The sequence below is a fragment of the Taeniopygia guttata genome, chromosome 2 (assembly GCF_048771995.1).
Source record: "Taeniopygia guttata chromosome 2, bTaeGut7.mat, whole genome shotgun sequence".
Taxonomy (NCBI): domain Eukaryota; kingdom Metazoa; phylum Chordata; class Aves; order Passeriformes; family Estrildidae; genus Taeniopygia; species Taeniopygia guttata.
The window spans coordinates 145,847,948-145,863,063 of NC_133026.1; the positions used below are offsets into that span (position 1 = coordinate 145,847,948).

General features: G+C 37.8%; 1 long non-coding RNA gene across 1 annotated transcript; it reads left to right on the plus strand.

The window, feature by feature from the left end:
* Positions 1 to 1,884: 1,884 nt before the first annotated feature.
* LOC140682545 (uncharacterized) lies at positions 1,885 to 13,125 on the plus strand. The gene is made up of 3 exons (XR_012054383.1): positions 1,885 to 1,996; positions 5,783 to 5,957; positions 12,639 to 13,125. It is a non-coding gene; the product is annotated as an uncharacterized lncRNA (long non-coding RNA).
* The last annotated feature ends 1,991 nt before the right edge of the window (positions 13,126 to 15,116 follow it).

Consider the following 15,116-nt stretch of genomic DNA (forward strand, 5'->3'; position numbering starts at 1 on the left):
TCATTCAGTCATAACACTCTCAGACCTGACTCATAAATCTGTTTGTCAAAGGTCACTTCTCTTTAATTTGTCACAGTGTATTGGGTTTGCAGGGTGATATTTCAGTAGTGAAGGAGCTGCAGGGGTGGATTCTGTGAGAAGAGACCAGGAGTTTCCCCCCTCTCAGACAGAGCCATGTCTAGATGAGCTCATCCACCAAACGTCCACCATCAGGTCAAATGTTTCCACATCTGTGCAGGGAGTGCCACCACAGCCCTGAATTCATGAGCTCCTTCACCCAGATGCATCCAGTTATATTGTTAATTGTTTTTCACAGTGTGATATTCTTTATCTAAAAATATCTAGAAACAAGTTATTTTTACTGTCCTACTTGTCCTGTACAAGCTCTTATTTAGTTATTTGTTCAAACCAGACAGTGATGGGTGCCAGACTCTTCTACATCTCTGAAATCATTACCAGCACTCTTAGCTAAATTGCTAAATACTTAATCTCTACTTTCTTGATAAAGATTTAAATTCTGAGACATAAGCCATTTAAGGAATAGAAGGATTAATGTTTTGATATTTTATTTTGTTATAGAAGAAAGAAAAAATAAGAAAAACATTCCCTTTCATTCTTTACCTAGGTTGTATAAATGCAACATCCATCCCGAAGCTCACTGGCACAAATATTTTCAGTATTTTTTTCAGTTAGAACATTTGCACATGTAAAACAGAGAGAATACATTTAATAACTAAACATATCATATATATCCATTACACAATCTGTGTATATTTGCATAGCAAGAGTGGTACAAATAGAAATCAATGGCTTCCCCTAAAGGTTTTGATTTTCCTTCATCGTATGCTGAAATATTTAACCTATTTCTGGGGAAAATCACTGGCCAGTGAACAAGTTATTAACATTTTTTCTTAATGATGTTGCTCAGTAGGAGAGTTAAAATTCCTTTTAAATGTAACACTAAGAAACTACTCAGAGTCCAGAGAAAAGACTATTTAAACACTTGCAAACGAAAATATTTTACTATAATAATGTAAACATTCTGGTACACATATGAGTTTAATTATAAGATGTTATATCTGTCATACACATAAAATTTGGAGCTGTTTTTTCTTCAACTGAGTCTTTCCTGCCAACAAGTTTCCCAACCTGAGCTGTAATGCTGCCAGGTCCTGTGTTCATGCAGCAGTTACCTTGGGAGAAAATGACAATTTGATACAAACTCACAGTCAGGGATATGAGGGTGGCAGAACCATGTCTCAAAACAGGAGTCAGACTCTGAATACCAGATCACTGATCATATGCTAAAAATATCCCTAACATTTTCAGATGAATATATGAATGTATTCATGATTATGTCATAACAAACTTGTTGCATGTGTTTTTATGTCTCTAGGCCATTTTACTGCTTTGGCAGCTCTTTGTGACTGCAGAGAGTGACAAGGTGGAATGTGCTTATTTCCTAGTGTCTCAGACATTGAGAGATCTGCTTAAAGTCAACAGAGTATTGGATTCTGTTCTGAGCACCATATCCAAACATATGTGTACATAAAGATTTCCCCCATGAAATTTGGGAATGAGAAATAGGTTGGAATTCAATTTGCTCCAAGAAAATTTGCTTCAGAGAAATTGTGTTCCAAAATATCAAAACAGTCAAATATTCAAATAGTGATTTGTTGGACATACTATATTTTTTCTGATTCTCTTCTTTTATTTTAAAAAAGTTTAATGATATATTTAGTGGTGACTGCTGCATCCTGGGGTCCAAAAGATGTCAAATATATCACAAGAGGAAAGCAAAAGGATGTGGACACATACAAGATGTGATATCTTGAAGAAAGTCCTCTGTCCCACATGGACAGAATTCTGTCCTCTGTCCAGAATTCTTTCTATATTGAGATGTCACTGTTGAAGAGAAACGTGAGCTGGCTGGACTTAACGGGAATAAGAACAAGAGTAATCAGAAATTCATAACCCCTTGTAAGGAAAGAATTAAGTAAGTAAAAGTAAATGGGAAAAAATCTTCAGTGATTAAAAACATCCCTGAGAAATAGAGACGGAATACATCAGTTCTTGTATCTACCACAGACAGGAGAAAAAACAATGGATTAAAATATGAGAAGACATTAATAGTGGACATTATCAAGACACTTGGTGAGCACACAGGAAATATTGCCCATAATAGTTGCAGGCTTTTTCAGTGGCTGGAAATTTTTAATTAAATTTGTACATTGTGTTCAAATATGTTCAAGTTGTGTATAGAATACTGCAGAGACATCTCTCCATAGTTTAGCAGATGGACAAAAATCTACTTGCTTTCTATGATTTTCTAATGAGTTTAAGTACCACTTTAAAAAGTCAGCTCATTGCTATGCACAAGCTGGAGGTGATAAAATGTTTAATACAAGTCCAGTATCATATGTTGAATCCAGCTAAAATAGATTTCACTAGGTTCAGCAATTTTTAGCAGCACAAGAGACTGGAATAAAAATTCTTTAAATGTATCTTCAATGACCTCTTAATCACTTGCAAAATATCTAAGCAGCTTGAAGAGGTTTTGCTTCATGTTTATTCAAGAGTCAGAAATTCTAATCATCCTTTTAATTCTGACCAATAGGAAAAAAAACAGGAAAATATTAAAAATGTTTCCTTAGAAAATTTTTACATTTTCATTTGATTTTATAGATTGCTATCACTTTACTGGAACACAATTTTTCTTTGCCAATACTTTGTACTGAAGGAATAGTAATATAAAGATACAAAATACAAATACATCCTGAATTTCTAGAACTTATATTCAAGGGAAGAGCAAATTAATAATCTCTAGAAATAAAGAAAATGTGTCAATAACTAATAACTTAGTTATTACATTCTTTTGGAAGGGATTTAAAAATAACATTTTCTAACAATATTAAAATATACAAGTTGCATTTAATATAGAGAGATTTTTTTTTTTTGCATTTTGTCAGCTATAAATAAAAATATATGTAAGGAAAATAGTTTCTATGACTTCTAGAAATGTTTCAAAATTATTTAGATTACTTAACCAGAACAGAGACCAAAAAGGATCTTCTGTATTACCAAAACCAGTCTCAATACTATTGCAGACAACCACAATATTCAATCCCTTCACTTCATTGATAAATACCCATTTTAAGATTCAAGAGAGCTTTTTATTTTCAACTATCCTGCTGAAAAGCTTTTTAGAGCCTCATAGCTGTGATAGTTCGAAAAAATCTAATTTCCATTCCCAATATATTCATGGCCAATAATAAAGAATAATCTCACATTTTATTGGTGAGATAATAAATGTCATTTTTCTGTAACAGGATGAAAATCAACAGAACAGATTGTGAATCCCTTAAAATTATAAAAAAACCCAACAAAAACACAAAGTAGGTAGAAATTAAACTTACCATTAATGTATTAAAAACAATATTGTGCATTTTCAAAATAAGTCAGAACATATTCTTTACAGGAAGAAATAAAAATATCTGTAACTTTTCCCCTGTGAGTAATGAGTAAGTTATCTGGTTATTTACTGCAAATATTTGTATCATGTGTTGTCTGTTCTAATAAATTTCACATCATAGTGCTCATGAGATGCCCTCAACTATGGAAATAAAAGTGCATGTAAGAAGGAAATTAAACTTAGAAGGAAAATATATCTACAGCAAGTGGTAGCCAGTTTTAAACCTTTGCTTCCAAAAGGTTTGTATTAGTTAATATCAGATAAAGCCAAATCTCTTTGTTTTTCCATCTTCATTTATATCTTGCTGCATAATGTGTTCATCATCCTAATATTCAGGCAGCCTATGGAAAATGGAGAGTGACAGTTCTATAATTCCTGGCTGCATCTTGTTGTCCACTGAACAATGAAATGTCTCTTTCAGAAAGAATTCATATTACTGATGTTTTCTATAAGGATATTTGCAGGGTGGTTCACATTATTTCATTCTTTGAACACTTTTATGAACCTCATAATATTCATTGTGGCTTTAGACTTTGACCCCAGAACTGTTTTCTCTAGTGGTCTAAGCATGGGGCCAAGATTTTGGAGATACAGATTTATTCCTCACTATATAACAGCTTTTGTGGCTTTTAATGATATAAAGGACATTTTTATTTTGTCACCTATAAATTTCCATCATTATTACTTTGTAAGGGGCAAATTTTACCACATATAATAAATGTCTTTTTCTGCTGTGTTTCCCTAGAATAAAACACAACAGCAATTACCTTAATGGAAAAGCAAAACATTTAAGTCCTAAATTAGACAGGAGAGATTTAAGTCTGTTGTTTTAGATTCTCCATTGATGCTCCATAAGGCACCAGTGTTGTAACAGGTGCTTTCCATATTAATTGCTGCTTCTATTCAGAGCAACAGCTGCCACATGAAACCTTGTTCAGGTGGCTGAATTTGTGAAATGGTCTGGTAATGAACTACATCTCTTCATAGTGATTTTAAAATTTTGTGATTTTGACTGTTCCTAGCATACTCAGTGTGTGTGCCAAATATTTGATACCTCTTCTTATGTTCAGCTTCTGGTCCCTTGCATTAATTTGGTTATTTCAGAGAGGTTCATAGCAGAATTTATAATTTCTTAATTAAAACCATATGAAATATCAAGAGAGTTTTTGTTGTCAACTTTTTCTTCCCTTCATGATACAATACATGATGTCCTGTGTGAGGGTGTTTAAATACAACTTTTTAATGCAAATAATTGAGCATAACCAACCGTTCCTCATTTCAGGGTTTGGTACTGTTTGCTGGTTGGTTTTTATTGATTGGCATTTTGATGATTTTTTTCAAATCTCTCTTTTTAAGAACTCAGTAAAATACTTATAATATAGATATTTTGCCTCAAAAATATTAACAAAATTTTAATGAATTCTGTGACAGGATTAGGAAAAATCTACATTTCAGTGACCTCAGAGAAACTCTGACTCCCAAATTTATCCCAAAAATATTCACCAAGGAGGTGCCAACTCTGTCTTTGAAAATTGGGTCTAAATTTAAGTTGTGTCACTAGTGCTAAATGGCTTTCTAAGTGAACGACAGCAACAGCTTGAATGGGAGACTGAGGGTCACCAAATTGGATAGTGTACAATGTATATTATTCAAATAAATGGGGGTGTGAGGATAATATCTGCATTACCCTTCCTATGTGTGCCAAAGCATTCATACAGACAGATTTTGCTATTCTAGGAATCCCTCCAGCACTTACTAGAAGGAGTTTCTGTAAGCTAAAATTCCTTTCTCAGGTACTCTTCCTTGCACTGGACGGGAAAAAAAATCCCAGCTTTGATAGAAGAGTCTAGTTTTCCCAAAATTTTTTTGAGCCACAAAAGAATAATATGGTGCAGGGTAAGTGTAGCCTTTACTGAGATTTGTAATCATAATGAAATTAGACTTCTTGAATCTCCTTCCTTGATGAGATTTTTTCCTCCTTTCCTGTCACTGGTACTTTTTATGGACAGTTATTTGGGTTTCCCTCCTAGTGGAAACCGAGATACAGAGGATTTGTGTGGATGTTGTGTTTGGAAGAAAAAAAGTGTCTGGAGCCTACAGTTAAATCTGGGGTTAGGGTTCTCTCCTGGCCACAAGGACTAGGTAGAATCTAAGGATGGCAGTTAATAATTACCATGAGTATATTTATCACTGATATAAAATAAATGCACATTTTTGCCATGATGGTGGTGTGGGAAACTCTGCAGACGCATCCCTCAGCATTCAAAAAAACATTAAAAAGCTTTTCTTGCACCTTTTCTGCTATTTCAGGCACAGTTTTTACCCAGGTGGTAGAACTGAAGAATTCCTGTAACTGCAATTTCCAAAGAGTGAGGTGGAGTAACCAGCTTGCCAGGGAGCAGCAAGAGTCTGGGACACTGACTCTGAACAGAATTGCATCAGCTGCCCAAAATCCAGCTACTCACTGGCCCCTTATTTCATACAGGTCTATATATTCAGTCAAGAATGAACTGTGGTGACCTTCCATTTTCATCTTTGAATAGCACAGATTACATGAAACAGAAATTTCTCCTCCGAGTCTATAATGTCTAGTTAAAATAAAATGTATATTTAAAATGGGAAAAAAAAACCCCAATCTTGATTTAAAGGTCTCAAGTCAGGGGAATCCTCCTTGCCCTAACATGATCCCTGGTAAAAATAAGTTGCTTTGCTTTTAGATCAATTAATTTCAGATCCAGCTTATCCACCCACCCATTTATTTCACTTTGGAAATGTTCATTTAATTGTCAAGTGTTCAGGGGTGAAATGTAGAGTTCAGGCTTTCAAAGTATTTACCTGTGACTCAAGTTTCCTAAATATCACGAAATTTCAAAGTTATTTTTAAGCCTGCTGTGACTACCCATTTTTAAAATATGTAGACATTAAATCAATTCCAGAACGATCTCACTACTATTTCTCTACTCTTACTAGATGTTTTTCAGTTAATGTATTCTGGGTTCAAATCAGTCCCCTTTGCTACAACAGCAATTTGAAATCTTGATTCATCTAGCTACTTCCATAACTTACAAACTGCTTCTAATACTTCATTCCAAGACCTTGTTCATCAGCTTTCAAATTTGCAAGTGGTCTGCAACATGGTGTATGGCTTTGTTCCTTTTCCAAGTGATCCATCTTGGTTTTACACACTTGTCAAATATTTCATCATTGACATTTTTTACCAGAAACAGTAGAATGTCACTGCTAGGTCCTCATACAGCCTCAATGTTAATAATTCCTCCCAGAAACTGCTATATCTTTTAAACAGGTCCACCTCACCTATTATCAAAAAATCATAGAATTATAGAGTGGATTGTGTTGGAAGGGACCTTAAAGATCCTCCAGTTTCAACCCCCTGCCATAAGCAGGGATAATTTCCTTTAGACAAGGCTGCTCAAAGCCCCATCCAGCCTGACCTTGAACACTTCCAAGGATGAGGCATCCACAGCTTCTCTGGGCAATACCATATTATATTTCACAGACATTCCTAAGTACAATACCTGTTTTACATGGCATTAACTGTTTCTTCAAAACAGCATGCTGAAGGAACATACAACACCAGAGACAACTGGAGGAAAGGTACGAGCTGGATGTGATTAAGTGATTAAGTGCAACAATTTTTCTGTCATCAATCCTAGCAGTGGTTGTCTGGCAGGACAGGTCTAAGTTTACCCTGAAAAGCATTTATTTTACTGACTTTCGACTGTACGGAGTTGAATTAAAACAACAGGCATTTCCAAAATCCATCCACAAAATGTGTGCTGAGTCTTTTGCATTTCTTTCACTCTTAAATTTTTTTCTTCTCCATGAGACAAGATAACAGAAGGAAAGAAAACCCTTCCCCAGGAAATTTTGCAATTTCTGTTTCTTAACAATGGGTGCTTCCTTTGCAATTAGATTGGCTTCTCAGAAGTCAGTGTGTGTGTGAAGCATTCCCATGGGAATCTCATGAGGTTTAAGAGGACCAAATGCAAAGTGCTACACCTAGGTCAGATATATTAACACAGGCTGGGGGATGATATTAGGAAGAAATTCTTCGCTCTCAGAGCGGTGAAGCCCTGAAAAGCTGTGGCTGCCCCATCCGTGGAAGTGCTCAAGACCAGGTTGGATGGGGCTTCAAGCAACCTGGTCTGGTGGAAGGTGTCTCTTCCCAGGGCAGGGAATGGGAACTGAATGATATTTAAGGTCTCCTTGAACCCAAACCATTCTATTATTCTATGGTTCAAAGCAACAAACTGAATGATCAGATTCTGCATCCTGATATCCGTTTTATCTGCAGAACTCACAGCCCATATATTTTATTTCTTAGAGGGGATGAGGGAAAATTTTGTGATAATTCCTTGTTTATACAATGATGGCCAACCGCTGAAAAGTGAAATCCCCTCTCCCTTTCCCCAGCTGTCTGCCATTTGTCAGCTAAGCCATCTCAGTATTTCCTGACATTTTCTGCTTTCTGCTTTAATATGATTAAACTTTTGATACATTGTCAGAAGGTTTAGCCAATGGCAGGATTACAAAATGCCAGGCACATTACTAGTGTCCAGTAGTTCCACTCCAGCTGTCCTTAAATATCTTCCTTTTTGATACAAATTGCACACGATCTGCGGGTGGCAAACCAGATTCTATCAATTCCAACAACTCCTGTGAAAGCTGAGAGATTAATAGTTCATTTAGGATTTGGCAAAAAATCTAGCCAGTCATCAAGCAAACCTTTACTTTGAAGCTTTTAGTGGTGAAAACAAGTAATGCGTGTTCCCATGCTTAACTTGGGGCATACCCATAAAGTCAACAAATGGAATATATACACGAATTCAAAAAATATTTCCTCAGAAAATTATTTCTGCCTTCTCCAACTACAACATGAAACATATGTATATATATGTATGTATATATATATATGTATATATATATATTAAAAAATGTGTATATATATAGATATATTAAAAATATATATATTTTATATATATATATATATATATATATATATATATATAAACCCACTGTCCATTCAGATGGACTGGCTCATTGCTGGGAGCTGAAAGGCATCACTGCCTTCTCACTGAAGAAAGGAAGGCACACTATGAGAAGTGTCCCAGATGTCTCCATGTTACTAGTACCAAGTAAGAGGTAATAGTTGGCTACATCAGATCTAATTCACTCCCTTAATCCTGTGCCTTCTTAAGCTGAGGTGGGAGCTCAGTGAAGTCCTACCTGGCCGTCTCCTTTAGGTCTGCCCTCACTCTGGTGTCTGCTCTGTGGGGTTTTGCATGGTGTGCTGCCAAATCAAACCTCACCCACTTCACCAATTGCTTTCAGTTTTTTTTCTGAAGGGCCACCTCTATGAAAATGTGCATTTATTGATTGTTCAATAGCATCCAGCCCTGAAATGGCTTAAAATTGGTATTCTTACATTACTCTGGGAGCTGTCTTGAGTGGCAACCCAAGCAAACCCTATTTTCTTTTATTCTTTTCACTGTCATTGCCTGTTATCACCGCTTTGCATGTGAGCTAATTTCACCTTGTCCTAACCTTTTTTTTTTTCTGTATATCAGACCACTTCCCTGGTGAAATATATGAAATAGGTGAAATATCATGTCCAAACATCTTGTATTTACATGATCCCACTGTGGTCCCTTCCAACCTTACCCATTCTGTGAATCTGTGAATCTGTGATTCTGTTTCTGTGATCATAAAGTGGGACCTACTCAAAGAGAAAATAATCAGTTAAGGGGTGAAATTAAGAGATCCTGTATCATTTGACCCAATAATATTTAATATTTCCAGCAAATAGGAGGGTTGTGAGATGGTGGAAGAGGAAGGGCAGGAAAGGTATTTTATCAGAAGATTAGAAGGCTTGTAAATCCCTCCCTGTTGGATGAAAGAGCCATTATGGGAACCTGAGGTTTTTGTATTTGCATGATACTGAGGCGAACTGAATGGGACAAGCAGTTGTGAGGACTGCAGGGTGTGTGGTCATGCCTGGACATCAGAGACTTTTGTAGATTACAAAGGACCGCAGTTTTAGGCCAAGAAACTTCCAGCAGTGAGACCAACACGTAAGTCTGAATCCTGCACCTGATTTTCACAAGAGGGAAATCCTTCACACTGCCATGAAAGAAGGAATGGTTATTGATTCAAAACCAGGTGTTTTACTGCTATGGCTTCATCAGCCCCCCCTGCTTATAATAAAAAGGAAATGCAAGCTTCTCTGCTAATATTTTATCTCTATGGTTGTGTTCTATATGCCAGTGATTTTCACCAGATCTTGCAACACATATAAGAATGGACTTTCTCTTTGTCACCCCGAGGTCTCTGATGGGACAGATAGGGCAGCATGTCAAAGTATTCTTAAATAATGGGTAGTGTTTGGTATGAAATTACTTCATCCCACATGCTTTTTGGCTACTACATGTGATTAATCAAGAGTATATGACTGCCAGAAGACTTGAAGATCCTGTCAAAATGGTCTTTAATTTATCTGGAACATAAACAAACACAAAACTACAGCAAATACCCACTGTGTTTATTTGTTTAATGAGGAGCAATGTTTGGTGAGATCATGAATACATGGAATAATAGAATCATAGAAGGATTTGTGTTTGGAGGGATCATTGATATCCCCTAGTTCCAATCCCACTGCCATGGGCAGGAAACCTTCCCCATCTATATAAAAACACTCCAGACTATTGTGTTTCTCACAGTTAATCTCACACCAGCCTTAGAAAATTGGAAAGTAATACAGGATTAAGGACCTCATACCAGTTACTTTATTTTTATTCTCTTTTAAAAAATATATATTCTATCAAGAGTGTTAAGCATACTTAGTCAATATAAACCATCCAGCTGGCTTGGAGAGTATTTCTTGAAGAATATTATTTTTTCCTTTAATTTATTTATATATATACATAAACAAATGCTTTTTAGGAAGTAAAATGAAAAAAAAAAAAGATCAGAGCTCCAATAAGATTATGCAATTACTTATAGTTTATAGTGCTGAATTTTTCTTAAATGTCAGTTGAGGTAAAGGACAGTTTCTGAAACTGGTGCAGGGAGAATGAGATCTGCTGAAGACAGAGAAAAATGAAGTGGGGATGCAAATACAACAACTGAAGGAAGTGCTCTTCCTTAAGGAGAACTGAACCATCCCAGTTCCTTATTGTTTCTGAGCTGTCCTGTCTGATCTGACAGGCAGCAAGCTGGATGAGGGCAGCTATGACATCTGCCAAATCCTACAAATTGTTTATATCATCTTATGTGCCCTTAATTTTTTGAGCTGAACTAGTGATAAACCCATAATTTCTATAGCTCCTCTGCCCAGCTCTCCCTCCCCTCCTCCAGTTGCTGTTTCAATCAGATCTGTGACTCACAAAACATGCTGGAAGGAAAGTGTGAGCTGAAAAAGAAGTGAGTAGTAACAGGACTGTAGGAGATCTCAAGATAAGAGCAGCCTGATTGTGAGACTCATGCCAAGGTGTTAGTGGTTAATGGAAGAGAAGATGAGCTGGCACATGGCTGTGAGAGTGTCCTGCTTTTCCCTTCCCCTAATACTTCTAAGACCACACACTGCATCCCAAAACTTTCTCCTCATTCCATCTCTGTACATTTTCCTCTTTGACTACTTTGGCTTGTCTAATATATTTGAATTTCCAAAATGATGCTCTTTCTAGTAGTGATGCCTGCCCCTGGCATATCTTATTCCTCAAGTAAAGCCTGCCATATACTTTTGCAAAGAAAAAAATATGCTACAAAGAGCAGGGGGAAAAAGACCCATAAAAATGTTGAATTACAGCTATAGAAGAAAACATTCTGTGACTTCTTTATATTAAGATGTCACTGCCCTTTAAAAACCTTTCTTCCTGCATTCTACTCATGCCCACTATAGAAACCATGTCTGTATGAAATATGGCATACATAGAAGTCATATGACAGCCTTATAGATATGGTATGAAAATGAGATCACCTCATCTTAATGAAATCCAGGATATGAAGGACAGAGACTAAATATCACAGGATCATAGAATCATTGAGGCTGAAAAATATATTTTAGATCATCAAGTCCAACCCTCAACCCCGCAGCACCACCACGTTCACCATTAAACCATATCCTCACTGACAGATCCACAAGGTTTTTGAACACTTCCAGGGATGGTGACTTTGCCAATTCCCTGGGCAATCTCTTTCAATGCTTTACAACCCTTCCAATAATAAAAATTTTCCTAATATCTTATCTAAGCCTCTGCTGATGTAACTTGAGGCTGTTTCCTCTTTTCCTGTCACTTGTTACCTGGTAAAAGGAGAAGCCCCCACCTCACTACAGGCAGACTGTGTCCTACCTTTTCCCAGAGCCATTCCAGGATCCGTCAGCCCACCAAAGTCCCATCTGCACAATCACAGGTTGGAGAACAATTTAGGGATTCAGATGAAGTGGCACCCTGTCCAGCCACTCTCCCTGATGTTTTTTGTACATCCAGGAGAGGCTGGGAGCCAGGGGCAGCCACTGGGAAAGATGAATATCTGAGCTCTGCTGCTGAAGGGATCCACCTTGTATGAATTTAGATCTCGAAATTATCATATAGTGGGCCTCCATCCTGTTCATCCAGAGAGAAGAGCAGGATGAGGGCTTGGTGCTGTGTTTGTGTGGGTGCTCTGTGTGTATGTGACCCATTTATCAGCCAGGTACATCAGTGCAGCCAGGTACAGCAGTCCAGGTGTGCTCTTTTCACCTGTGCCCATGGGAATGCACAATCAGACTCACTCCTGGTTGGACCTGGCATGGAGTTGTGTCAGCCTTGCTTCTCTCGGGCTCTCAATGTGGCAGAATATATTCTCCTAGTACATTAAACATATATACTGAATATTCTGGTCCTGCTGCCTAAATAAGTTTAGGATAATGCATTAATCTGAAAAGAAAACAGAGTGCTTTTTAACAGGGGTTAAAAGATCTCTTTGTGTCAACAGATCTCTGGCACAGTCATAGTTTCAGTGAATATGAATCAACACAAAAATAATTGTTGATGCCCCTATCTGCAAATATCACATCAGCTCAAAATTTTGTTTGGATAGTGCAGCTGCCTGTCTGTCTGTCTAGATGTCAGATGTCAACATTTTCTCTTTTTTTTTTGGTCAAAAGGTGCTGGCAGCTGCCATGATGGAGGTCTCTTGTCTAAAAATACTCCACAACTTGTGAAATATACCAAGCATTCCCCTTCAGACTAATTAGAAGCAGAAGTCCCTTATGTCATAACATTTCCAATGAGGAGCAGAAGCTGCTGCCCAAGGAGCCTGTGGTTTATGCAGAACTTGCTTTGGACCACAAATGGATTTCTCCAGCTTCCAGCCCTGAAGGATTTACAAAGAAATATTTTGACAGGAAAGAGTAAAAAAACCTTACTGTTGAGTTTAGAGATCCTATAGACATAGGGGATTTTCAAGAAATGAATTTCCATTTCATTGAGATCTTTGACAACATTTTTTGCTTTCTCATTTTACTTTTTCTTCCTATGGTGAAATGAACATGGTTTTGTGCTCCTACCGTCCTTCCTTCTCCAAGCCCCAGCCAGTCTGGCCTTAAGCACTTCCAAGAATGACGTATCCACAGCTTCTCTGGATAACCTGACCCTCACAATAAAAAATTTCTTCCTATTATCTAATGTAAACCTACTTTATTCCAGTCTGAAATATTTTCCCTTGTCTTGTCATTTCAAGCCCTGGTGAAAAGTCCCTCCCCATCTTTCTTGTAGGCTCCCTTCAGGTACAGGAGTGTGGCAGGCACATTCTTCTCTCTCTCTCAGGACTTTTTCATAGAGGAGCACAGAGAGAAGAAACAGAAAACAATTTCTATTTCTGCTCCTTGTTTTTCCAATGTGGAATGTGTTTGGAGAATTGTTTACCTGGAGTGATTGCTTGATTGGATTCTGGTGAGGATTGTTTGAGCCTGATGGCCAATCCAATCCACCTGTGCCTGGGCTCTAGAGAGAGGGTCACAAGTTGGGGTTACTTAGATGTGGTTGTTAGAAAAAGTAGATATGTAGTTTTACTATCTCCTTTAAATAGTATGTTAATGTATTATATTATAGTTATAATAAATAAATTATTCAGCCTTCTGAACTGGGATCAGACATCATAATTTCTTCCCACCAGGTTCACCTGCATTTACAATACTGAAGGGCTACAATTACATCATCTTAAACCTTCTCTTCTCCAGGCTGAATAATCCCAATACCTTCAGCCCTTCCTCATAGGACAGGTTCTCCAACTTTCTAATAATTTTGGTGGCCTCCTCTGGGCTCGTTCTAAGAGGTCTTCCTCTGCTGGGGACCCCAGATCTGGATGCAGCACTGCAGGTGGTGTCTCACCAAAGCAGAGCAGAGGGGCAGAATCCCCTCCCCTTGACCTGTTGCCCACAGTGCTTTGGATGCAGCCCTGGAAAGTTTGGTTTTTCAGGCTGCAAGTGAATATTGTCAGCTTGTGCCCAGCCTCTTGTCCACCAGCTCTCCCAAGTCCTTCTGGGCAGGGCTGCTCTGATCTTCATCCCCTGGCCTGCATTGATACCAGGGGTTGCCCTGACCCAGGTGTAGCATGTTGCACAAGGTCCTTTCAGCCTCACATAGAGCTCTCCTGTGGCCTCGCCAGCTCTGAATAAAGGGGAGACACCCCTCCCTCAGGCTTCTGGCAACACTTGGTCTGATGCAGCAGAGGATTTCATTCACCTCCTTTGCAGCAAGGGCCTTTTGCTGGCTCATGTCCAGCTTGGTGCTAACCAGGTCCTTTTCTGTCAAACTGCTTTCCATTTGGGTGTCCTCCAGCAAATTTAGTGCACATGCATATCTGTATACAGTCCTGAGATCATCCTTCTTATCTGGTGAGAAGAGACTTAGACTCCATGAAATGCAATGGTTAAATTCCCATCATAATTTTTTCTTACTGTCACTGGAGCCAGGATTACTTCCTTGTGGCTGTCCCATGTGGTTTTTATTCAAAATCCCTATTAGTAAACATGAGGTGTGTGGTCCCATGGGATTCAACAGGACCCGACATGACTGTACCAGCATGTAAATAGCAGGATTAGTGTAATAATGTTTAAAGACAAAATATGACACAGTGGGAGATAGCAAGAGAAAATGCAGAGGCTGGAAGAAGGCAGCAAACTCAGGGGTGATACAGCACTTCACAGCAGCGTCCCTCTCACTGTCAAGTCTTCTGTTTGTTTAGAGCCCTGCATGTTACTTGGTCAAAAGGGATCAGAAGATCTGTGTTAAGAAAATGGTAGGCATTGAGGAATGCTTTCAAATTGTTGTCCTCAATTTAGGGGAGCAATTTGGGATTTAGCGCTTCTAGGGGGATCTTATTCTGATATTCTTGTGCACTATTTTCACTCCAAGAGTGAAATGAGTCTCGCTTATTTCCTTGGACAGAGAAAATAACTATTTAAGAAGTATAGAACTAAGTCAACCCCCTGTGTATCAATGAATTAAGAAATATCATAGCTGACTCTTTACAGATGCTCTAAATTCAGGAGAAGAATGCAAAAGTTTGATAGAAGGCAGCAGGGAGTTTCAAAATAAAGACTTAGGTGACTTTTAGAAAATCCTTTTCCATAGTATTAATT